This window comes from Pseudopipra pipra, chromosome 2, assembly GCF_036250125.1.
Source record: "Pseudopipra pipra isolate bDixPip1 chromosome 2, bDixPip1.hap1, whole genome shotgun sequence".
Classification (NCBI taxonomy): domain Eukaryota; kingdom Metazoa; phylum Chordata; class Aves; order Passeriformes; family Pipridae; genus Pseudopipra; species Pseudopipra pipra.
In genome coordinates, this window is record NC_087550.1 from 53,368,660 (window position 1) to 53,393,511 (window position 24,852).

General features: G+C 37.5%; 1 protein-coding gene across 4 annotated transcripts in view; it reads left to right on the forward strand.

Annotated features, from left to right (window-relative positions):
- PCDH9 (protocadherin 9) overlaps positions 1-24,852 on the forward strand; it is a 682,690-nt gene that overhangs the window by 486,021 nt on the left and 171,817 nt on the right. The window lies entirely within an intron of this gene.

The window sequence follows — 24,852 nt, forward strand, 5'->3', positions numbered from 1 at the left end:
CGCTTGAATAGTGACTGTGTCAGGTTACTCATGGTTTTCCATAACCGAGTCTCGAAAATCTCCAAAGATGGAGATCTTACAACGTCTGTGTGTGATCTGATTTAGTGCTGTACAAAAGCTTTTCCTAATGCTGAGTAAACGTTACAAACCACAGCTTGTAGCAGTTGCTCCTTGTTTTACAGTGAAACATTGACAAGAATTTCACGGTTGCAATTGTAGCTGTCGGAGTAGTTGTAGGCTTATTCTCCTCTGAGCGTTCTCTTCAACAGACTGAAAAAAAACAGCTCTCTCAATTTCCTCTGTCAGGCAGGCACCTCACTATCTTGGTTGTCTTCCACTGAGTACTTCACAGTTCCTCAGTGTCTCCCTTGTACTAAGACACAAAACTGAACACATATTCGAAGTGCAGCCTTACTGGGATTGAGTTGAAAGTCATAATTTACCTCTACCAGCTGACCATAGTTTGCCAGACGTAGTTCTGTATGTGGTTTGCCACAGTTTGTTCCCACTTGACCTGCCGTTCACTGTAACACCCAGATCATTTTCAGACTATCTGGTAGTCAGCCAACTGCTTCCTGGTCTGTATCAGCTTATTCTGTATCAGTTTATTCTGTCCTAGGTACATAGCTCTACATTTTGCTGAACATGAGATTTCTGTTAGTCAAATCCTCACCCTTGCAGTCAGTCATATCAGCAAGCTCATGTAATATCCTCAGCTGAATCCCATCAAGTCTTATGTATTAGGTCTATATTTTTGAGCTCTAGGATATATATAAAAAAACCTGAGGATAAATGTAAACACCAAGTAAAGGTTTCAGAGTGTGAGTAATACAGCTGCTTTTCTCATCAATAGGCAATAGCTTTTCACTTTCCTTGGCCCCACATATTCCTCCTGTGAGCTACCATCTCAGATTTCGTGCTTTGATCCTCATCTGGTACTCATAAATAAAACAGGTCCAGGCAAAACTAGTTTCATATATGAACGAGAAGGAAAGTTTCATTCCTTATGGATAATGCAAACCCCCAAACAGATAGAAGCATAAGTATTTATGTTTTGGGGGTTTTTTTTCCTTTTCTTTATTCTTTCTTTGCACAACTGCTATGGACTAAGAAGACTGGTTCAGAGGGTAACTTGGGAAAACAGCCCTTGAAAACAAACGGGTCCAGGAGGGATGAGCATGCTTTAAAAAGGAAGTTTTGAATGCACAGGAGCAGACCGTCCCAGTGTGCCAAAAGGCAAGCCATTGGGGAAGATGGCCAACCTGGCTGAACAGGGCAATTTTGAAGGAAATTAGGGGAAAAAAGAGAGTTTACTGACTATGGAAAAAAGGGGCTGGCTACTCATGAGGAGTTTAGGAATATAATTAGGTCACATAGAAAGAAAATTAGAGAGACAAAGGCACAATTTGAACTCAATTTAGCCACTTCTGTTAGGGATAATAAGAAGTGCTTCTACAAATACATCAATAGCAAAAGGAGGGGCAAGGAAAACCTCCATTCTTTGTTGGACTTGGGGGGGAACATTATCACCAAAGATGAAGAAAAGGCTGAGGTACTTAAAACCTTCTTTGCCTCAGTTTTCAACAGTAAGACAGGTTGTCCTCAGGACAACTGGCCTCCGGAGCTCGTAGACAGAGACAGGAAGCTGAATACCCCTCCTGTAATCCAGGAGGAAACCTGCTGAGCCATTTGGATCCTCACAAGTCTATTGGACCAGATGGGATCCATGCTAGGGTGATGAGGGAGCTGGCAGAAGAGCTCACCAAGCCGCTCTCCGTCATCTACCAACAGTCCTGGCTCACTGGGGAGGTCCCAGATGACTGGAAGTTGGCGAATGTCACACTGATCCACAAAAAGGGCTGCAAGGAGGATCCGGGAAACTACAGGCCCCTCAGCCTGACCTCAGTGCCTGGCAAGGTTATGGAGCAGATCATCCTAAGTGCAATCACACAGCACCTACAGGATGGACAAGGGATCGGACCCAGCCAGCACGGGTTTAGGAGGTGCAGGACCAACCTGATCCCCTTTTATGACCAGGTGACCCACCTGGGGGATGAGGGAAAGGCTGTGGATGTCTACCATCAGGGATGTCTTCATCAGGGAAAGCTGATGAAGTCTACTTGGACTTCAGCAAAGCCTTTGACACCATCTCCCATAGCATTCTCCTGGAAAAGCTGGCAGCTCACCGCTTGGACAGGGGCACTCTCTGCTGGGTTAAGAACTGGCTGGAGGGCCGGGCCCAGAGAGTGGTGGTGAACGGTGCTGCATCCACTTGGCAGCCAGTTACTAGTGGTGTCCCCCAGGGCTCAGTGTTGGGCCCAGTCCTGTTTAACATTTTTATTGATGATCTGGATGAGGGCATCGAGTATACCATTAACAAATTTGCAGATGACACCAAACTGGGGGGTAGTGTCAATCTGCTGGAAGGCAGGAGGGCTCTTCAGAGGGACCTGAACAAGCTGGAGAGATGGTCTGATTCCAACGGGATGAGGTTCAACAAGTCCAAGTGCCGGGTCCTCCACTTTGGTCACAACAAACCCATGCAGCACTACAGGCTGGGCACAGAGTGGCTGGAGAGCAGCCAGGTAGAAAGGGACCTGGGAGTTTGGATTGACAGGAAGCTGAACAGGAGCCAGCAGTGTGCCCAGGTGGCCAAGAAGGCCAATGGCATCCTGACCTGGATCAGGAACAGTGTGGTCAGCAGGACAGGGGAAGTGATTCTTTCCCTGTACTCAGCGCTGGTGAGGCCACACCTTGAGTACTGTGTCCAGTGCTGGGCCCCTCAGTTCAGGAGGGATATTGAGGTGCTGGAGAGTGTCCAGAGAAGAACAACAAGGCTGATGAAGGGACTCAAGCACAGGTCCTATGAGGAGAGGCTGAGGGAGCTGGGATTGTTTAGCCTGGAGAAGAGGAGGCTCAGGGGAGACCTCATCACTCTCTACAACTGAGAGGAGGTTGTAGCCAGGTGGGGGTTGGTCTCTTCTCCCAGGCAGCTATCAGTAAGACAAGAGGGCATGGTCTTAAGCTCTACCAGGGGAGGTTTAGGTTGGATAGTAGAAAGAAATTTTTTACAGAGAGTAATCAGACATTGGAAGGGGCTGCTCAGGGAAGTGGTGGATTCTCCATCCCTAGAGGTTTTTAAGATGAGACTGGATGTGACAGTTAGTGCCATGGTCTACTAACCACAGCAGTGTTCAATCAAGGGTTGGACTTGATGATCTCGAAGGTCTTTTCCAACCTGGTTGATTCTATGATTCTATGACTTTTCCTATTTAAAATCCAAAGACAAAACTTTTTCATTTAGGTGGTTTTGAGTAGCCAAGAATTCCAAAGCATAGAAAGAGTAGAAACAGGCTACTCCGGAAATACTATCAGATTTACTTATTTTTTAATCACAGTATGATAATTGAATCTGTAAAAATACTGTTGCTTCAGAAAAAGAAAATAAGTATACATAGTTTCCAATGAATAGGGGGAAGATTGTTGAAATCCTTTCTGATCTGTATTTGTGATGCATATAGCAATGACAATCAATGCCAAGTTCTAAAATAGGTGGTGTATTTTCATTGTATAACAGGAAGAGTCAAAGTCTCATGTGGAGAATAAAGTATTACAAGTAATTAGTAATCTATAAAATAATAATTAAATAATGGTAAGTTGCATAATAATCACTTTCTATTCATGCCAGTTCTGACACCAGTATCCATAAACATTACACAAATGAACCTTATAGGTAGCAATAGAGTGAATTCAGTTTATTCACTACTAAATAAACGAATCTGTATTTTTGATGTATCACAAATTATGCATTTGTGTGGAGATACATTTTCTTCCAAGGAACCAATTCCTTATTCACTTACTATCACTCCATTACTTTTTCATATAATCCTTTTTTTTTCTATCTGTAACATTGAGTCTATCTTCTGTGAGACTTTTCTTTTTTCCTTATTTAACCTCAAATACCACCAGGAAATTCTTGGGGAAAAAGAAATGACAGGACTAAGCAGATTTTTCTCCTCAGTGAAACTAGACTTTTTACTTACGATGCACTATTTTTATCCCTCTAGAAATTTGACTTGGTCGACTTCTGTTAGCAAGACAGATACAAAATTTTAGTGCCAAATGTAATTAGAATTGTTGTGCGTTAATGAATCGTTGTATAATATTTTGACAATTTCTGATGGACAAATTATGTATACTTTTCACTCACTGCCTGATGACTTTAGTGATCTAGAGGAATGTGTCAGTGTTTCTACAGTTTGATGTACAATTGATTTCCCCATTCCTTCATGCCATTCCTTTAGGAAAGCATTATGTAAAATGAGAAAATGGAAAGGAGAAAAGTTTGGGGTTTTTTTCCCTGAAAACTTAGTCACACAAAACATTTATAGCACTCCATAAATGTAGTCTTTGGCATGGAAAATTGACTCTTTCTGTCGTTTATGTTCAGCAATGTATTCAAGATCAACTATTAATACAACACACAGGGAACTGAGTGTTGAATAAATAACTAAATTCACCACCTAACAACCACTGACTTTTCTCCTATCTGTTTACCACCTAAAATAGAGATAATTTCCAGTATCATGCTGTTATGACATTTTCTTTGGACTATGAAGTTTTGCTAATGAAAATTGTGATAGCCATTTCTGAATTATTCTGGTTTTACTTCTACATGTTTTTCTATCTTTATTGCATGGTGAAAACTAAAAAAAAAGAAATGGTTATTGTTTTGAGAAAAAAAAGAGCATTAACAAATATTTGAAAGACATTCAGTACTTAATTTCTTTGACAATATGGGATTATAACTGAAGGAATATTCTGATGACCTAGCAATAGTCCTTTATCAATGAATTTGGTTCAATTTTTAATGTTGCTAATATCGTTATAAAGCAGTAATTGTTATTTCTCTGACAGGTTGTTAAAAGAATTAATTCTACATAGCAAAGTGAAATATTGTCACAGCTCAAATATTCAATAAAACATGATTCAAAGAAAAAGTCGTGCTTTTTTCTTCTTATGGGAAAACTGCAGCAGTGGGTCTGAGTTCAGGTTCTGTATTTGGTCTTTTCACCTTTGTTTTAAATATCCATATTAAATAGCCTGAAAATACAGAGAGTAATGAAGTAGATATTTTTGCAGACGACATATTTCACTTCAAAGAGATGTTCATTCACGATCAGAGAAATGGGGGGGTGAGGGGGAGTTAGGTATCCAAGGGAGCTGAAACAAATGGCAAATGAAACATAGTACAATACATTGGAATTGTAGGAAAAATAGCTTAAAATTTAATTCAATACTATAATTACAGTCTTTTAAATTGGCTATTACAACTTAAAAAATCCACAACTGTATATGTATAATTTCTAGTGGTACAGAACTTAAGGAGCATTTCAGCTTAACATATGGATGTATTAAGACAAAAAGACAAGTTTTTAGTGTGTGTAAGAAAAGGGATAGCAAAGAAGAGAAAAGATGCCTTACTACTTTAAATACCTCTTCTAGAACGCTATGCAATACTGTCTGTCCTGTATCTTAAAGGATATCACAGAGCAAAAAGAGGTTCAGTGATATGTAATGCAGTAATGAAGTATGTAGAAAAGTTCAATTGAAAGAAAACAAAACCACCACAAAAGAAAAGAGAAATGAGGAACATTATAATAGTAGTTTTTCTGATATATGTTATAAATCACATATTTCCACATACCAAATTCTACATGACTGAACCCAAGAAAACAAGGACAGTAAATTGAAATTAAATATTATGACATCCAAAAATGCTTGTAGGTTTACTGTTGTGTTCCATGCATATGTAAATGGTTTATGGAGCTCATTAAGGCAAGACGTGGTTTAGATCAAAAATTGAGGAAGTTTTTAAAAAAATGAATAATGACATTGACAACATATTTAACTTTTAACAAATTATAAGCCATTTTCTTGGGATGGATATTTCAATCTAAAGGTTAAAGTATGCTCTGTCTTTTAGAATGAATAACTCTAGATCTGCCTGTTATAGGTTTCTTATAATCTTCCTCTGTCAGAGACAGGATATTGAACTAAATACCTCTTGGACACATTCCAAAGTATCAGTTCTTTCTCTGTGCTCAGTGCACCATGTGTTTATAGTAAAGCTCTATTAATACTGAACTAAATGCAGGTTCCCTGTAGTGATGCACAGTCCTTATTTCCAAAATTGAGTAGGGAAAAGGGGATGGGAACGCAGCCAAGGACACTATTGATGAAGGAAAATAGGTGACAGAGTAAATTATGTAGATGTAGGCATGCAGAATTTGTCAGTATAAGCCCAGGAAGAGGAACAGTATGAGTGATTCGACTTTAACTTGTTCAGATCTTTAGTTAAATACCTAATAACTAAAGTAAGACTTTCAGCTTTGAGTCTTAATTGCTTCCTTCTACATGGAGAAGAGAGGATATTAAGTTTGAGGCTCAGCTTGTGAAAACTTTAGGTACAAACCTAATTCCTGGTCTAAAATTTACTTAGTTATACATGTCATAAGTATTTGCCATTGCATGAAAAGTAGCTTGTTTGAAATCTTTTCCTATTCTAAGTAGTTTTGCTAAAGACAGTCCCCAAGGTCACAGTGTTCAGCTGGTAGAATTTATCATCTATAAATAGTTTGTCTGTTGGATATATCTGATAGATCTCTGTGCATTTCCCATATTTTCAGAAGATACGATATTGGCAGCTTTATAGTTCAAACTGTTCCAGGCCTTTGATTTTCAGATTCTGGCACAAACTGCCAGTCTGAAAAACTTTCATAAACATTTCTAATAAATCACACTAATAGCATTGCTAATCGCTGCATTGAATTTGGTCCTCTGAATTTTCAGATTTATTCTCTTATAAGCTTTCTGGTCACTATCAAAGTAAACAATTAGGAGATAATCTGCCTGTTACCCAGCCATCAGCATGTGCTGAAGGAAGAGACACTAGCTTCATAATAAGAGAATGGCTTCATCCTTCATGCACAGTTAAGAACTTGCAGCTGACTTGGCTGCATTTGGGGCTCAGTGGATAAAGAATCCATTAAATCATTAACTTTCTTTCTGGATATAATTTTTTAATAAGATTATTACAAGCATCAATGGCCAAAAATATCTGTCCTATTGTTCCTATCCCAATACTGAAACAAATCTATGTCAAAAGTTGCTGGATAGAGTCTTCCAATCTTGTAGCAGGCCTGACACCAGGATGTGCATTCCCACCTTTTTTTTTCTAGGATCTTCTTTTCTTTTGAGCAGTCTTCAGATATTTCAATATGAAGAATTTTTTCATTTCATAGGTAAAATATTTGTTTTTACCAAAATGTTAAGACAAGCATCCTTGATATCTCTGACAAAATCTTGCTAGGCCTAAAAGTAACAAAAATGTACTGAAGCATAGTTCGTTCCATTATTTCAAAACATGTTAGTTACTTGAGCTTAGGGCAAACATCTTCTCCCTGTTCTTCATGTCTCTTAGCCTCATCCTTCAGCAAATTCTGAATGCAACTTAGATTAACTGGGATTCCTTTTGTTCTTAAAGATTCTAAACCAGTATGTACCAGGCTACCTAGTAGCTTAATAGTATATCTGGCTAATTTGTGTACCAGATGTGCTGCAAATTTATTCTAATGTTAATTCTGTGAATTTCATGAAGTCTGATTTAAGCTTTATCTGTCTTCATTTTATTCTGGGCCACAAAGGCCTTAGTTCTCTTCTCTAGTACCTCATGTACCTTAAAAGCATTCTTAATTTACAGAAAAAAAATTATGTAATGGTTTTGTTAGTTTTTACCTTGTGAAAGTCTATCCATTTTCTGTTGCGCTGAGAAAGGGAACCCTCCTCTACTTCTGTTTTTTCTGAAGTTCTGATTATTTTTTCAAGACTTTCAAGGACAGGGTAATTTCCTTTTCATTCTGGTATGGGAGACAGAGGATCTGAGAAGAAGATGAAAGAGAATTTACTTTTCTCCTAGCTATGCGTGCATCATAAACCTTTTTCCCTCAGTTCTTTCATTCTTACAGGTGCTCTATTTAATTATTATTTGTTTGATTAACTGTCCTTCTAATTGAAACAGGAGGGGAAAAACACATGGCACTGAGATTCAGTTGTCCTGCTGATTTAATTGACTGCTAGGCAAAGTTTAGGAAAAAGTAGAATTAATTCAATGATTAGCTTTTATGTTTTTAAAGGGAAGAAAGGATAGATCTTTAAAGCAAATTGCAAATATTAAGTTAAAAAATGCAAAATGCAAAAGAAAATGTTTTCTATTTGGAAAGTATATGAAGGTCTAGGTCATACCTCTCTTATGGAAATATTTATTGAAGTTTAGATAAAAAATGTAATTAAAATTAATTTTTTATGTACTTAGTACTTCCGTGCTTTGACTGACTACTGTGTTAAAAAACAGGGCACAGGACACAAACACTTGAAATACCCTGACGTGGCCAGTACAATACCCAGTACATATTGAGAGCTATGATTTTTGACTTAGAGAGAATGTTACCAATGCAACTAATGAAATAGGCAGCACTGAAATACTGTCATCAAATTATAAGCTCACACATCTCGCCAATTCCAGTAGAACCTCTAAGGTTGATTTTGGTAAATAAAGTTGTAACATCATGTTCTTACATATAATCCCCTCTGGTTTTACTCAGAATCTTATTGCTGAAATTGTGAAAGTTACCTGCTAGGAAGTTATATAGCTGAGCCTTTAACTTAATAGATGGTGTACAACAATCTTGGTTGCCAGACATCTATAACCAAAGACTCATTAAAGCAAGCTAATTAAATAAAAACAGTAAGCCAAATAATTAAGATGGAAGTCATGACCTGTAATGACCTCAAGTCCTGTCTATGACACAGAATTAATCTTTAATCACTCCTAATGGCTGCTTTCATATTTAATGCTTTCTACAGTTACTATACTCCCCAAAGGGAATCTTCAGTTTCTTTCCTCCTTTCCGTAGTTCCTTTGGGAATATATGTTAATTACCCTTACAGAGGAACAATAGTGCAGGTTTTCTGACCTTATCCTTTTCTCTTTCTTTCTTTTTTTTTTCCTTCATGACTATCAGCAGTGTAAGTGTACATAAACTATTAGTTGTATCCTCTGTGGGATCACATATAAGACTAAACTCAAGAGTTTTAACTGCAGAAGTTGAATTTTTTTGGGGTAAATGGAAATGACATTTTGTTATGGGTTCAGGTCAAATTTAATTTCATGCTGAAATGACTTGGCTAAACTGACACAGCTATGTCAAATGTGCTATGATAATCTAGCAGATGTTTTTCAATAATCTTAGGGAAAATTAAAAATTTTGTTGCCAGTCTTGTTGTTTTCTCCTGCTCTGAGCAGGAAGAACTTGATCATTAGGGTTTATGTTCATTTTTACATTTATTCAGTTCTTTGATTCTGTTTAGTTTTAGGAGGGAGAAAGGTGTTTCTCTTAGAGTTTTAGATCCCTGTGAGGGAGAATATGCCTTGTCAGATTTTCATGGGCTTTCACATTGTCAATGAAATTTCTATTCTAAGCTCACAGAACACTTCTCTCCTTCAATGCTGCAGAGAAAGATAAGTATCATGAACATAGTTTAACTAGACTGCAGACTTTCCAGTATAACCTACATTTAAAGAAACTGTGATAAAGTTGTCCTTTTCTGCAATCAGTTCCACCTTTTGAAGGGCTGCTGTTTCCATAAAGAAGTGCTAGGGAACTAGAAAAAAGAGGTTATCTTTTTTTTGTAAAAGACAACCGTTTTTAAGAGAAAGAACTTCTGTTCTATTTCCGGTTACCAGAAAAAAACAAGCAAACTTCTGAATAACCACTGTGAAGCACCTGTGGCTATTAACCTTGTGCTGTACTCTCCTGCATACGTAATTTGCCATTTAGTGCTTTATCTTCAGCTCAGTCTCTGAAGGAGCTACGAGATTTCCTTTGTCTGAGTGCCTGAAATCAGGTAAGCATACTTTTTACGTGTGATGTTGGTTTTTTCTATTATCATCCTAATTCAGTAAATCATTGAAACATGTGCTTAGTCTTCTATATCTTGAGGACTTCACATATCAGATATTCAGCTATTGTAAATTAGCATAATTTCACCCATAACTGAAACCACTTTGATTTACACCAGCTTTAGAATTAGCCTCAGTATCAAGAGCTACAGGTGGCTCCTGAAGAGACTTGAATTTATTGCTTATAAAGTGTCAGAGTTCAATACTCTCTGATCAAGTTCTTTCAGATATTCCACATGTGGAGGGTTAATGTTTATATCAAATTTACTTATTTGAAGACAGCTGATGTTACTTGGGATTTCTAATTTAGTGAAATGATACAAAATATACTGAGAACACAATATGAATGTAAGTTATACTTAGCAAAATATGGCAATTGCAGTATACAATTCAATCACAATGACAATGTGATTGAATTGATAAAAAGTCAATGAAAAGCCATTATCAGTCTCCACAATATGCTCAATGAAGTGAGGTTTGCATTCCATGTGAACTCATTTTTCATTTTTTCCTGTATTTTCAAGTTTTCATGTATCTTCAGATGTAGGAAGGTGGAACACTTGCACCGTTTGAACCTTCGAATCCGGCAACTTGCTAGTTTTTATGTTTAATTATTCTTAGTCATTATATTAACTATCATGGATGATTTAAATCCAGAAAAAGGAAAAGTCAATTTTTTTTACTTTCCAAAGACAGAAACATGAGGCTATGTCTGAGCCCATTACAGAAGGACTGCATAAGCATAGCACCAGCACAGAATTAAACACTGCATTATGAAGCTAAAACAGAACAGATTAAAAGATTTGCTCATCCTTATGTATAGAAAAAGAAAACATATGTTCAAAGCACCCCTTTCACTGTTTTAAAGTATTTACTGTTTTATCTGAGTGACTTTCAGTCCCCCTTCTTTCAGGCAATGTGAATAAATTGCCAATTGCATGAGCAAGCACCTGATGTGTATGAGGCAAGTCAAACCACACAGAAATCCAGTGGTTGCTCTGTTACTTTGGATGAGTTCCTGAATTCATACCATATAAATATTTTCCTACCTCTGGATGGGAAGATACCCTTCCAAATGACAAGTAATTGCTAAGTGGTAATGATGAGTTATGGTTACAACACATACAGGATATGGTGCAAGTCTTTACTGTGATCCTGTTATCCAGAGACTATTCACCCACATAGGTGGAAAAATAAAGTCTTGTTTCAAAGTTGAATTTGTCTAAATTCAAGTTCAAACTACTTGGTATTGTTTTTCAGTTTGGAAGACTGAAACTTACTGCTATCTGACCTTTCACTTTGGATGTGCAAGCACTTGCAGACAGTGGCCAAGTCACACACACAATTGTCTGGCAGATGAGCTCTGAGCTGGGTCTTGTGTTTTCTTGGTATTTACTGAAGCATGCCTGCCTGTTTTTTATCATTTTTTTATCATTGACTTTTTATCATTTCAACCAGTGTCAAGTCTGTAAAGTTTAAAATATTTTATCAGCTTATAACACTGAGAGTAGTAATTCACGTTAATTCTCAACTACTTGTTGAGGTACCAAATGGCTCCCCGGGGCCGGAGCAGCGGGGGCTCCCCATGGGGACCATCAGGGCAGGGTCTGGCAGTACCTGTCCCACTGCCCGAGCCAGGGGCAGGGCAGCCAGACGCCACAGAAGCAGCCCCAGACCTGGGCACTGGGCACCTCCATAGGGATGGGAAGAGGCTGAGGCCAGGCAGTGGGCCCACAGGTGATCCCAGCTCAGCAGTGCCTATTGCAAGGCAATGCAGGACTCTGGGAAGCTGGAGACTGACCCCACTGTGGAGTTAATTGGGGAGGGACTGATGGCCCTCACAGACTGACAGTCCCAGGGGACTGACGTGGGGTCCTGGGCCATGGGCAGGGTACAGGGAGGCCTCTGGGGGCCTGGGCAGGGCCAGTGAGTCCTAAGAATGCACTCAGGGCTCTGAAAATCGTTTTTCTAAGCCACTGCTTTCTTAGTCTCCTAATTTTTAAGTACAGCGTTGATAGTTAATTCCCAGGTGCTTTTATTTGTACTATTAAAATACATCTTGTTCAATGGGGCCTTCGAGCTCAATGACCCACATCATTCTGTAAAAGTAACCTGTCCTTAGTATTTATTACTCCATCATTCTTTGTGTCATCTGTAAACTTCACTAATAAAAATACTATATTATCCAGTAAACTACTGGTAAAATGTACAGAAATCATGTTGGATTTACAAATCCTCTCTGCAGGACCACAGAAGGACCTGTGGTCCTTCAGTAGGCCAGCACTGGCAGCAAGAAAAGTAAGGGGAGAAAAGAAAACCTTTCTCCTTCCTTTTGTGTTTCCAGTAAGATATTGTGCTGTGTCCACAGTGAGGGAAGTCATTTGGCCCCAGGGTTCCTATGTCACTCTTTTCAGGTTTTGGGGCACTAAAAAGAGACTAAAAGCTCGGTAGCGGTAATGCTGGGTGGTGCCAGTGCGTGGCTGTATTTTGATGCAATGCATCAATACCAGTGAGCTTGTGGGAATGATGGGTGATGATGATGATGAAGCAGTGTTAAGGACACTGCAGACTTACTATTCTGGATGACTCTGTCTGCAAGGTCAGATTATGGTATTCTTTAACCATTCTGTATAATGAGCTAGGAGATATTTTTTTAATCATTAGCTAGATTTTGTGAACTCCTCTGTCAGATGCCTAGCACCTGCTCCCTGCAAGTCGCTCTGTTTCCAGCACTTTGTAAAACCTGTAGGGGTTTTGAAGGATGATAGGTTTTCCTTTTTTATTTTTTTTATTTTTTTTTAGCTATTAAAGCTGCTTTAAACTACTGGCCTTATTTGATAAGAAGTCCTGCTGTCCCATGTTTTTGCCTTTTCTTAATCAAACAGAACACACAGAGATGAGCTGTACTTGGGGACTGAAAGAACAAACAGTTCATCCTGTGAACTAAAATGTCTCCTATGAAAATATGAGCATCTTGAAGACACAATAAAGTGCTAGCAGTAATGGAGCTTTAAAATGTACGTGAGTTTATATAACTGTTTGCCACTGCCTTTTCCTATTCTGTCCCTTTGAAGGTAGATAGGAAAGTAAGCACATAAAAGTGAGATAAATTAATGAAAAGCATGAGTAGAACATCTGCATTTCTACTCACGTGTCATTGAGATAGAAAGCTTTATTTGAGTGCACCTTTGTCTCTTACCTAGACAAGTAGGATAAGCCTAATGAGTGTGAGCAGACATTGCTTGTATCTGTATAAACCCTATCAGTGTCTTTTGTCAGGCAGAAAAATAATGATAAAAAGGAAAGAAGATTAGCCTTTGACAGTAACAATTCTCTATAAAAGACTTAAGAGTCATTGATGGTGTTTAATGTGTAATGTACTGGATAACATTTACCTGTATGATGAAACTTCATAAAGAAACAAGAGTATTGGCTTAATGGGTTTTAGCTGTAGTTGGACATTCTATGCTGCAGAAATCCCAGCAAAGCTTGCTGTTCGAATAGTTAATTGTTATTCAGTTTGTTAACATGACAATGATCAAAGATATCTAGGCTAAACCACTCATTTATTCTAATTAAAATAACTGTTCCAATCTGTTATAGGTTTTATGCTTATAGTGTGTATATCTAGCAAAAGACTAATTGGTAACCTGAACATGTTACAGTAAAAGGCATAGTGCATTCTGACTCCAGGGACACTGTGATTTGATGCAGAAGGACCAGTGTTTTAAAGAGCAGTCCATTTTTTGTTTCATCTCACTTGTCATTTGGTCATTTACTGAGAGGTGGGCTCCTGGCAGCCAACCAGGTAGCTTGGGACTTTATTTTGTGGTACAGTTGAAAATATGACAATAAGAAAAGCATTCAATGGCTGGCTTTATGGGATAGTTCTTATTGATTTGTTCAAATCAGAATCAACTCTGTAGTAGCTGGAGGAGTAGGCATGTTGATAGGTGGAGTTACTGAATGCCATCTTTGCTTTGGTCTTTACTGCTAAGGCCAGCTCTCAGGAATCTCAGATCCTGGAGAAGAGAGAAATTCTAGAGAAAGTTTGACTTTCCCTTGGTTGAGGACAATTGGGTTAGAGATCACTTAGGCAAACCTGACATCAACAAATCCTTGGGCCCCAATGGGATGCACCCATGAGTGCTGAGGGAGCTGGTAGATGTTATAGCTAAGCCAATGTCATGGTTTGAGCCACCAAAATCCAATTTCCAAGCCCCCCCTCCAATTTGTTTCAGTGTGAGAGAAGTTTTCAGACATACATAACTACCAACATGGGGAATTCTATCAAATATTATTACTAACAGAATAAAAAACTATAGAAACTAAAAAGCAAATAAATACACAGTGTTAATACAATTTCTACCACCCCTGGGGCCCTCCCACATCAATCCAGAAGAACCTTCAGGACAATAGCTAAAGTCTCTCATTGGGGTACGGGGGAGGAATCTTCTGCACTCTCACCATCTGCTCGGCCTCTGCCGAGGTCTCCTCCTGGACTTCAAGGGAACACTTGCTGCACCGGGTCTGCATCATGAGTTACAGGGAGTCAAAGCTTTTGAGTCCTATCCCCTTGCTTTGTGAAGGTTCCTCCCAGTGAGTAAAATTCAGAGTCTTCTCCACTTTGGGTCCACTCTTCTCCCTAGGTTGCAAGACTTTCTGGGTTTTTGCTCAGTTTTATACCACAAATAGCTTTCATTAAAGTCCTTACCCAGAAAAGGCCTGCTTGGTTTGGCTTCTCTCTGTCTCAGCTGCAGCATCAGCTCGACTGCCACATGGCAAGGGTGGGGGGGGCATCGCCCGCATTCCTTGTCCTTCAGTTTTTGGCTGCCCTCATCCAAACCCCACGTAGCGCACCTCCGAGCCCTCGGCCCATCTCTGTTGCTCCAGTCGCAACTTGGGTTGCTCCCTCCCCACCATGGGGGAGGGGAAGTGGCAGCGAGATGCTTGAAGTTTCTCTCTCCTCTGCCTGGAATTCTTTCTGCTCTGCTTCACAATCACCACTGTTGCCTCCCCCGCTCACAGGGTTGAGGGAAAACGGTGAGGAACTGCTGCAGTCCTGGCCATAGCGCCGGGGCCATGGGGTGCCCAGGGGCACCCCCAAACTTGGGGCTCCCCTCAGCTACCTCATGGCTCCAATTCTCTCTGCCAACAACTTCTCTTTCCGGCCTGTGTAATATGCTAACTTCGCAGGGGTGAACCGTAGCTCTCCATTGGCCCTGCATCGGAAACTTAACCATTTCCAGCCCCAGGGGAGGTTAGATGAGTCAAACCACGACAGCTACTCTCCATCATCTTTGAAAGGAAGGCCAATGGAATCCTGGGCTGCATTATGAAGAGAGTGTCCAGCACATCAAGTGAGGTGATCCTGTCCCTCCACTCAGCCCTGGTGAGGCCACATCTCATGTACTGTGTGGAGTTCTGGGCTCTCCGGTTCAAGAAAGAAAATTAACTACTGGAGTAACTCCAAAGGACAGTTTTGAAGATGGTTAGGGGACTGGGGCATCTCTCCAATGAGAAGAGCCTGAAGGATCTGGGACCATTTAGACTGAGCCCATTTAGGAGAAGATACAACTGAGAGGGGATCTCATCAATACATATAAATATTTTAAGGACAGATGTCAAGAGGATGGGGCCAGACTCTTCTCAGTTCTGCCCAGCAACAGAACAGGAGTCATTGGGCACAAACTTAAACATAGGAAGTTCCATCTGAATATGAGGAAAAACTTCTTTAATATGTGGATGACAGAGCACTGGAACAGGCTGCCCTGAGACATTGTGGAGTCTGGTGATATTCACAACCCACCTGGACACAGTCCTCTGCAACCTGATCTAGGTTAAACCTGCTTTAGCAGGGGGATTGGACTAGATGATCTCCAAATGTCTTTTCCAACCCCAACCATTCTGAGATTCTGTGATTCTGCATATTGATTCTTGGTACATTTTATTTGCTGTGTGTCATGTCCTGTAAATTGCTTGTATTTCCTTTAAATTACCTGACCTTTTAGAATTGCAAAATAATTGTCTTTCTTTCAGTGAGAGAGGGGCTGGCACTTAGCAGCTTGATCAGCTTACTTAGCAGTTTGATCATTGAAATATTCAACCAATTGCTTAAAAATAAAGGACTGACGAATGTGCATATTCTTTTCTGTTTTATACCAGCTCTTACACCAGTCATCTTAGAACCAACCTCAACAGCTGTGATTAGTTTTGAAAATTATATGTGATACAGTCTGCTTTCTTTAAGAACCTAATTTAAGTTGTATAATTAAAGAGGTAGCTACAAGCAGATTTCCAACTGCAGCTGCCTGTAACCTGATTTGCCTACTTGGCATGTTGCTTTCAGCAGGCTTTCCTTTAAGCCTGGGAAGCCCAGTAAGTATCAAGACATGATATCTATAGTCTGGAATTAAAATGTTCAGTTGGTGAATAGGGTGCAGACTAGAGAAAAATACTAAGCCATGGTCTATTTCCTGTCCTTAGCTGCATCTGAAAATCAGATATAAATAATAATCATAATTGGAAAACCTGTTGTGATAGTTGTCTAAAATAAAAGTGTGACAGTGACTGAATTGGAAGTCTGGATTGTTTCTCTGACCTTTGTTAATACACTTTTTTTCTTTTTAACAAAGAGTTTATAATGTTTTTTCCTTTCTTCAGAAAGAAAATGCTGGTTTATATGTTACTATTCTGCATTGTCTATTTTCCAACAGTGAATAGTCTAAATACTAAACTATATTTCCACACCTAAAAAAATCAAGGTCAAAGCAACCATTTGCTGTATCTGTAGTAATGAGATTTGTAGGAAAAAGGTGTATAGCAATCTTAACAGTGTACATTTCCCTTTACTTCTGAAAACCCAACTATTTTTCATATATCCATTTCCTGCTCTCTGCAACCCCACATGGTTTTATAATCACCTTAAATAAATATATATTTTTTTAAATAATAAAGTATAAATAATATTTGTATTACATATATGGAGTACCACTAAGGACAACTGGAGTACTTAATAACTATATGAAACTTAGATTTACTTCAATGCAGTCTTATGGCAGAGATAAGCTGAGTTCCTTATTATAGCTAATACTGTGAAACAAGGAAGATTTTCTTTGTGACAGAGACTCCTGTTCCTCAAACCTTATCTCTCTGTCCATATTCCTACATAGAACATAGCTGTGAAATAGTATTTATATTCAATTTTCTCCTGCTGTGGCTTACCCCTCTCTTGTAGTTTTGTCACAACAGGTGCTGGAAAAAAAACTCAATAAGTATTCAGAGACAAGAAAATCAAGACCCGAAAATAAACCAGAATAAAAATATAGCAATGGTATTTATTTTTACAGTATACTTGATATAATAAACAGTAAGAACAAATGAGGGGGATAGGAAAGATATATTAAGGACAGGAACATTTTAAAAGCACTGCTTCTCTCTCTCAGAAGCAAAGCTGGCTTGCTTTTCCCTGTTTTTTTTAATCTTATTTCCCTTTCTTCTCTCTCTCCTTCACCACTTAAGCTTTCCACCCCATCAGTTAGGCCAACAGCTGAATCAGCTGTTGATGGAGATAAACATTAAGTGAGAGAATGAAACTTAGCAGTGAGTAGGAGCTCAGTGGCTGGGCATTGAGAGATAAGAAGATAGAGTAGCAGTCTCTTAAAATGATAATGAAAGAGAAAGTGTTTATAAGTCATGAAATGCTAATTGGGAGATACTTATGGTTTTACAGCTCCTGATGACAGCTTAGTGTTCAACTGTGTACTTAAAAAACGTTATGCCAGAGTATCTCAGAACTGTCCAGCCTGTGGTCTTTCCTTAGCAGTTTCTCTACATGATTTTCTTTGTCAAAAAGAAAGGAGTAAAGTAGCACAGAAAAGTATAAACTTTGTTTGCCATATATCACTGACTTGTCACTACTGAATCAACTCTCTATCTTATCTCCATTAAACATATGGGGAACTTAGGATCCTATTTTTATTTTCTAACTAATAAATAATAAACCAATGCAAATAAATTCTCAAAGGGTACAGCGTTCATTGGTGTACATTTCAAAGGTTTTATTCTAGACTGGTTTTATTTTCATCTTTTAGACTAAATACCTATTAGTGCATTAGAGTGCATTGGAAATATGTCTATGGCAATAAGTGGCCCAGTAGAAGCAGATGTATAGAGTGAAACAGGTAGTGTCAAGGACCCTATGTCCTCGCTGAACATGTTTTGGGGTCTATATGTGTACTCTTAAGAGTAGAACTTGTTTGATCCTGTGGACTGAGTACCCATTGCTGGTGTCTTAATTTAATCCAAGAAAAATTCTGCTTGTGCGCTCTAATAAGTTTCTGTGCTGAGCCAAAGAGCAGTAAATGGGAAGTTCAAGATATTCCCTTCAAAAATGCACTTTGAATCAAAAGTAAAATGCTGATCTCTACTTAAAATACCTAATTAGACTATGTGAATAGATACATAGTAGTTAAATCTTGACTTACACTGAAAACTACTTAACTTAATAAATAGACCTATTAAAATCAATAATGAGACTGCTTCACAGTGAAGTGCTACCCAGTATGAGTAAGAACATTAAAATCTATCTTAAAGTAGTAATAACAGTGTTCGGAATCTATAATTGATGGACTCATTTGCAGATGAGAATTAATAAACGAGCTCTTACCATACTGAAAAAAAGAAAAATTTAAGCTGTTTCAATATGTGCTTTGCGGTTTTTATGCGTAGGTTTTCTGGACTGTGTTTACTTACCTATGGTTAGTACAAAGTTTAGTAAAAACCAGTCATACCGGTATTAAATATTTATGAAAGTGGCTGGTTACTGACAGCAGTTAATATAGTGGTGATTAAAGAGCACTTTGAAGGTATGTTCTCCAAAGCAGGCTGTTTAGGACATTTAAGCTTAAAGGAAATGGCCAATGGCAAATAAAAGATTTGTCTTATAACAGTATTTCTAAAGTCACTAGTCAATGCCAAGGAAGGTTGACAAGAATAATAATATATAATTCCTTTTTAAAAAGTGTCCCCCAAACTCAGGTGTTTAATTATTGATCCAAGTAATATTTTCCTTTCAAACTCATCCGGGGGCTAAGAGCCATTAGTTAAAGCATCTGACAGAAACTCTTCCTAAAGGATTAATGAAATGAACTCTTCAGCAGTTTGCAAAAAAGGATTTTTACACTAGTAGATTAAATAAAACAGACATGTAAAGCATACTGAGTCACTTAGAAAGAATAATAATTACACTAAGGTTTCTTCTGTTCCCCCTTTTCCTGTACACCGCCTCTGACTGATAAGTGGTACATTCAGTCTAATCCAATGGTAATTAAAGTTGCATGTAAAAACAAAATCACTTTTAGGCCATGACTGCTATCTTTATTCATACTTTATTACTTCACCATCCAACATGTCTGTTCATATATATATATATATATATATAAAAAATTGATTAATAAGATATTTCTCATTCTAAGGAAAAATATCATAATTATGGACCTGTTCGTTGCTGTCTTTCTCTTCTGACTGTTAAAACATTTATGAATTACGTGTACAGAAATATTTGACAATGACTATGAGTCATGTGTAAAGTATGACAGTTCTGTTATGGCTGTCTGAGAAATCTCTGCCTTTCCACCCATTCTGTAAAGTCAGCATAGAAGTTTAAAAAATTAGATCCCTTAAAAGCTTTTTGAAAATCTAATTTGGTGCCTGTCTGTATTTCATGAAGCCTAACATCTTTAAAAATTGAATCCAAAGTGACTTCACCAAGATATTACTGGAAGAGAAAGGACTTTAACACAGATCATAAGTTTATGCCCCAGCCCTTAGATCACTTCTTTACAATAGTTTTTTCAGTCCTTCTGCAGTCACAATTCTTATAAATGTCAGTGGGAGCAAAATTACTAATACTGGAGTTATGAGCCAAGAGTGGGGAAAAGCCAACTTAGATAAATTTTATTTTGCACTCTTGCAAGCCAATCTTCAATAATCCGCTTTATGGTCCTCTACACCCTGTTGAATTGTGCAATAAAAAAGTGCGACTGACATAATTCACCACCTTGCATCTAAAGGCAGACTGTTATTTGGAGAGTGGTGAAGTAGGAAGACTAAATTGGTTTGGTTTAGTTTAAACCTCAGGAACTGTAATGGCATATGCCATTTCACCTAAACAGGTATTTTTAGTGTTTTGTGTAGATCAAAAGCATACTTCGGAATTCCTATCTATTATAAAATTAAATAGATGCTTTCACTTGGTTGCACACAAGGAGTGAAATTATGGCCCCGTTCGATCTGATGGAACATTTTGCAACTGACTTCAAGAGGAGCTAGGACTTCACCCCAGGAATGTACTTTCAGGCTAGCTAACATCTTTTTTTAATGTACCCCCTACATAACCTATTAAATATTCTTGTCATTACAGAACACAGAAGAGCCCATTTTCCAATTTGTCACGCTCTGACGGGCACTGTTTCATAGAGCTCCTCTCAACCCCTGTTGTTTCCTACTTACTAGTTAGAGCATGAAAAAGCCAGTGGGTCAGAGGTTGCTTTCTCAGTCATCACGTATACCTTCTAGTGGCTAAAGGGGTATGAAGGCTTCCTAACGGGCAACCTGAATTTAGTTACAGGCTTTTCACATACCTGTTCCATCTTTTATTTGAAGATTTTTATTATAGGCATGCTTTAGCAAAAAAACCACATGATTGGAAACAGCTGGACTATGGAAGTCATAGGGAGAGAAGGCACCATGGGAAAGAACAGAAAAAAAAAAATTCTGTGTCTCTTATGACACCACAAAAGAAAGAAAAAATATCCTTAGTATTAATAACTATTATCTTTTGTCACTTGTTACAAAAAAAAAAAAACCACTCTAAAGTTCGTAGTGCATTTCAATAACTCTGAAAACAGATTACCTTGGTACATTCATAGAAACACTCTAGGGTCCATGAGTACCAATGTGTGCTGCCACCTCTGCAACAATGCTGTGGCTGCTGCTGTTCCACAGCACTGCCTACAGCTAAATGGAAGACAGAGCTAAAAGAAAGACCCATAAAACCAGTTATTTTCTCAAAAAAATGTTTACTAAGGGATACAGGAGGGCTGAACTTCATCACAATTAAATTTGAGAGGATAAAGTATGACAACTGAGAAAATACTGAAGCTGAGTGCAGGTTTTTTCTTGTGAAGGATCTAAACTGCTGAGATCTCAGAGAGATTTACTTTGGATTTGATGGGAAAACTTAGGAGCACCACCTTATGTAGTTAGTTTAGTGAGCATTTATCTTCTATTCAGTTATTTATATTTAAGAAATGTTTTCATTTATTTGTGTAAATGGAATGAAAATCAAAATTCAGGATTGCTCAAAATCTGAATTAACTACCTGTTTACTTGATTGTAACTGAGATAATATGTGGTGTTCTTATAATGTTCTGATCATGCAAAAAAGCTCAAGAGCCCTATAAATTAACAAAAATACTAATGGTTACAGTCTTATAAGGACACAATTATTTGCTTGATTTTTATGGACACATTCAGAATTAGAATCCCATGTGACCAAACCCAGGAATTAGATTTCCTTTCAATAGTTTTCCTTTCAAAAATATTAATGATTGGCACATTTTCAGATGTTAAAAATTGTGTAGGTCATAGTTTGAAGGAAAAAAGAGAAAACAGTTGTGGCTTTAGATCTCAGAACTTCTACTGTCTTCTAATTTATTTTTTTATTTGCTTTTCAGAACACTGCATTAACCATATATTTTTCCTCAAAATCACTCACAATTTTCTCTGATAAAACTGTGTGCAAACCTGCAGTCTATTTTACTGCTTGTGTAGATTAAAAGCTCTGCTTAGGACTTATCTCCAAAGCATTTTACAAACAGTTCTCCTAACTGTATTCAAGTATGCAATGATTTTTAGAGCCTGTAGTGATTCTTGCTTAACTTGGGAAGGCTTAGGGACTTTTTATGCATAATAGAGATGGTTAACATAAAGCACTAGTATGGGCCTGATCCACCAAGAGAATAAAAAAACCCTAAATGACCTGCACGTCTAATGCACTTGACAGTTTTCAAGCTGACATACTCAACATACTGTATTGTTGCTATGGAGGCTCTACATTCCACTGTCTCCGACACATCCAATATATATATATACAGATAAAGACTTCTATATCCTTACATCAGAGGATTTCATACAGTTTATCTTTTGGGATGTTCTAATTCACTGCTTAAATACTTATAAATGTATATGTACAGTATTCACTGAGAAAATAAAAAACCCTTTTTTTTCCTTCATTTGTATTCAAGAAACACCAGAAAGCTCAATTGCTATTGCATCCCCACTATGTGAGGGCCTATAAAAATATATGGTAAATATATTTCTTTTTTTTTTTTTTTTAAACAGCTTAACCAAAGGGGAAAAAAAAAAGAAAAAGAACTGAAGAGAAGTGTTTATATTCCTCTTTTACATCCAGGAGTAAGGTTGAAGGACTGGGTCATCAATCAAATATCATGTTAAAAATGTGTTATCCCATTCTTGTTCACTTTTGTTCCCGTATACTACATAGCTACCAGAAAAGTGGGCTAGTGAACTGGGTATGTGATTGGGTATATGTTCATTTGGGATTTTTAAAATCTATTTTTTTTTCCAGACTCCTATCCAGTAGACTCACTGTTACGCTCAATTTTATATATGTATTATATATTTTATATATATAAATATATATATATATACATATGTGTAAATATATATATATACAAGTCAATCTTATTTATGTTTTGCCTCTAAAAATCAAAATTAGAACAAAACCTTTCAGGATGCCTGGGAACAAGATCCTAATAAAGTTCAGTCTGAGCACTTTTCAAGAACATAATTTTAGCAACTTCAATCCCTTTTGTTTTCATTATTTATCACATTTTAGATAAATGCAAATGGTGAGATAAATTAAAGATGACATCACAGTGATTTTCCATCCAAAGGGTGGCAGTTGGATACTTGAACTGAAGTACTTTATTGGCAGTGATAACAGGTCAGACTTTGGCTGTATTGGTCTATTTAGTGTCTATGTAGTTAATTGACTGTTTTTATCAGAATTTAAAAGACACAGGACTAATTCTGTTGCCGTTGCTGAAGCAAAAAAAAACTGGCCATGTTGAATATATGGATGAGTGATTATCCCACAGTGCTGAAAGCCAGATGGGACCAGGAAAATGCAGGACAATATTTGTAAGCAATGTAAAGCTATCCTTTTGCACTAAGAGCTAAACCAGGGATTAGCCTCTCCAGTAGGCAGGCTTTTATCACCTTTTATATAGGTTCTTTTTGTACATATCCACATTTTCAAGAGTTAATGTGAGTGTACAGAATTGGGTAGGAAAGAGAATGTAACTGGTCTGTTTTTTGGATATGCAAATGGTAGTCATAGATTTAAAAGAACTTTGAATAATTTCCAAAGTCTTGCACTTACCTTTCAGTGCTACAGAAACATATTTGCAATCAGAGCTTAGGCAGGTCTTAGTTACACCGCCTTCTCTAGTAGTTATCATTGGTTTAAAACAAATAGAATTATTTTCTGTAAAACCTAGAGAGCTAGTTTTATACCTTCCTTTGTTTACCAGTACACTTACCACAGTAAGTGTGGCTTAACAACAAGCTTTTCAGTATGGCTAACTAACTAGTAGAAGTATTAGTTAATGGGATAAAAACAGTAAAGGAGTCAGCTTAAAAATTAGCAACCTCATAGGGATTTGGATATCATCCTACTTAAAAGCATCTTCAGTGTGTATTCTTGAGAGACTTCTACTTGTGGCTTAAACTGCAGTCAATCAATTTCCCATTCTCAAAGCATTTCTTGTACACCTTAAGTGCACAAAAAGAAAGAGCAAGTATTTCCCATCCATCCCTAGATCTTTTCGAAGCTAGATTACCTCTGTTGTCCCTTAAAAACCTCCGCAATCATTACAATGAAAAAATGGCAAGTAATGAGGCATGTGAACCATGAAGAGTAGGATACTGAGCCTTTCCAGGGAGAAGTTCAATTCCCAGTTTGAAAAATTAGAATATGCTTGCAGAGTTAAAAATATTTTTAGTAGATTGAGGAATAGTAACTGCAAAAGAATAATTGAATATTCTCAGAAAGATTGTAGTCACTTTATGTTTGATCAAAATGGTTCATCTACCTTTTTTCCTGTATTGCATTGCTATTTGTCTCTCTAATATGCACATTTAAAGAATGAAAAGAAAACAGGGAGATTAGATCTTGGGCCATGTCTAATGAGGGGTTTTTTTCAATCTTTACGGATATATTATGGGAAAAGAGATGTCACTCGTCATTGGCTTGCTTTTTCAGGGGTAAAATGACTGTACTAACAAAACTATAGAGATATACAAATGAAAAGATAAGTAATAATCATTCTTATTAAAAAAGTACATTTTTGTAGTATTGTTGGACGTTGTAATATGAAGATATCGCTGTTTTAAGGATAAAGTGATAGCCTCATACATATGGCATTTAAAATATGCTTATAATTTTTATTCTTATAATAATTTTCCTGGAAAATATTTAGCAATACACATGTACTAATTTGTGTGGGTTAAATATAACCAAAGCTAACATTATAATTAAAATGTGCAAGTCTGCAGCTAAAAATCTAGCTCAGTTTCTCCTTTTGAAACAAGGATTCAAGAGAGAAATAATTTTAAAAATATTTATATTTTTCCCTTATATCCAGGTGTATAGGAATATCTTAAGGAAGAGCGACCAGTATTTGCATAAGGAAGTAATTTCAGTTGTATAAATATGTTGTATGACCTAATCCACCCCAAATATC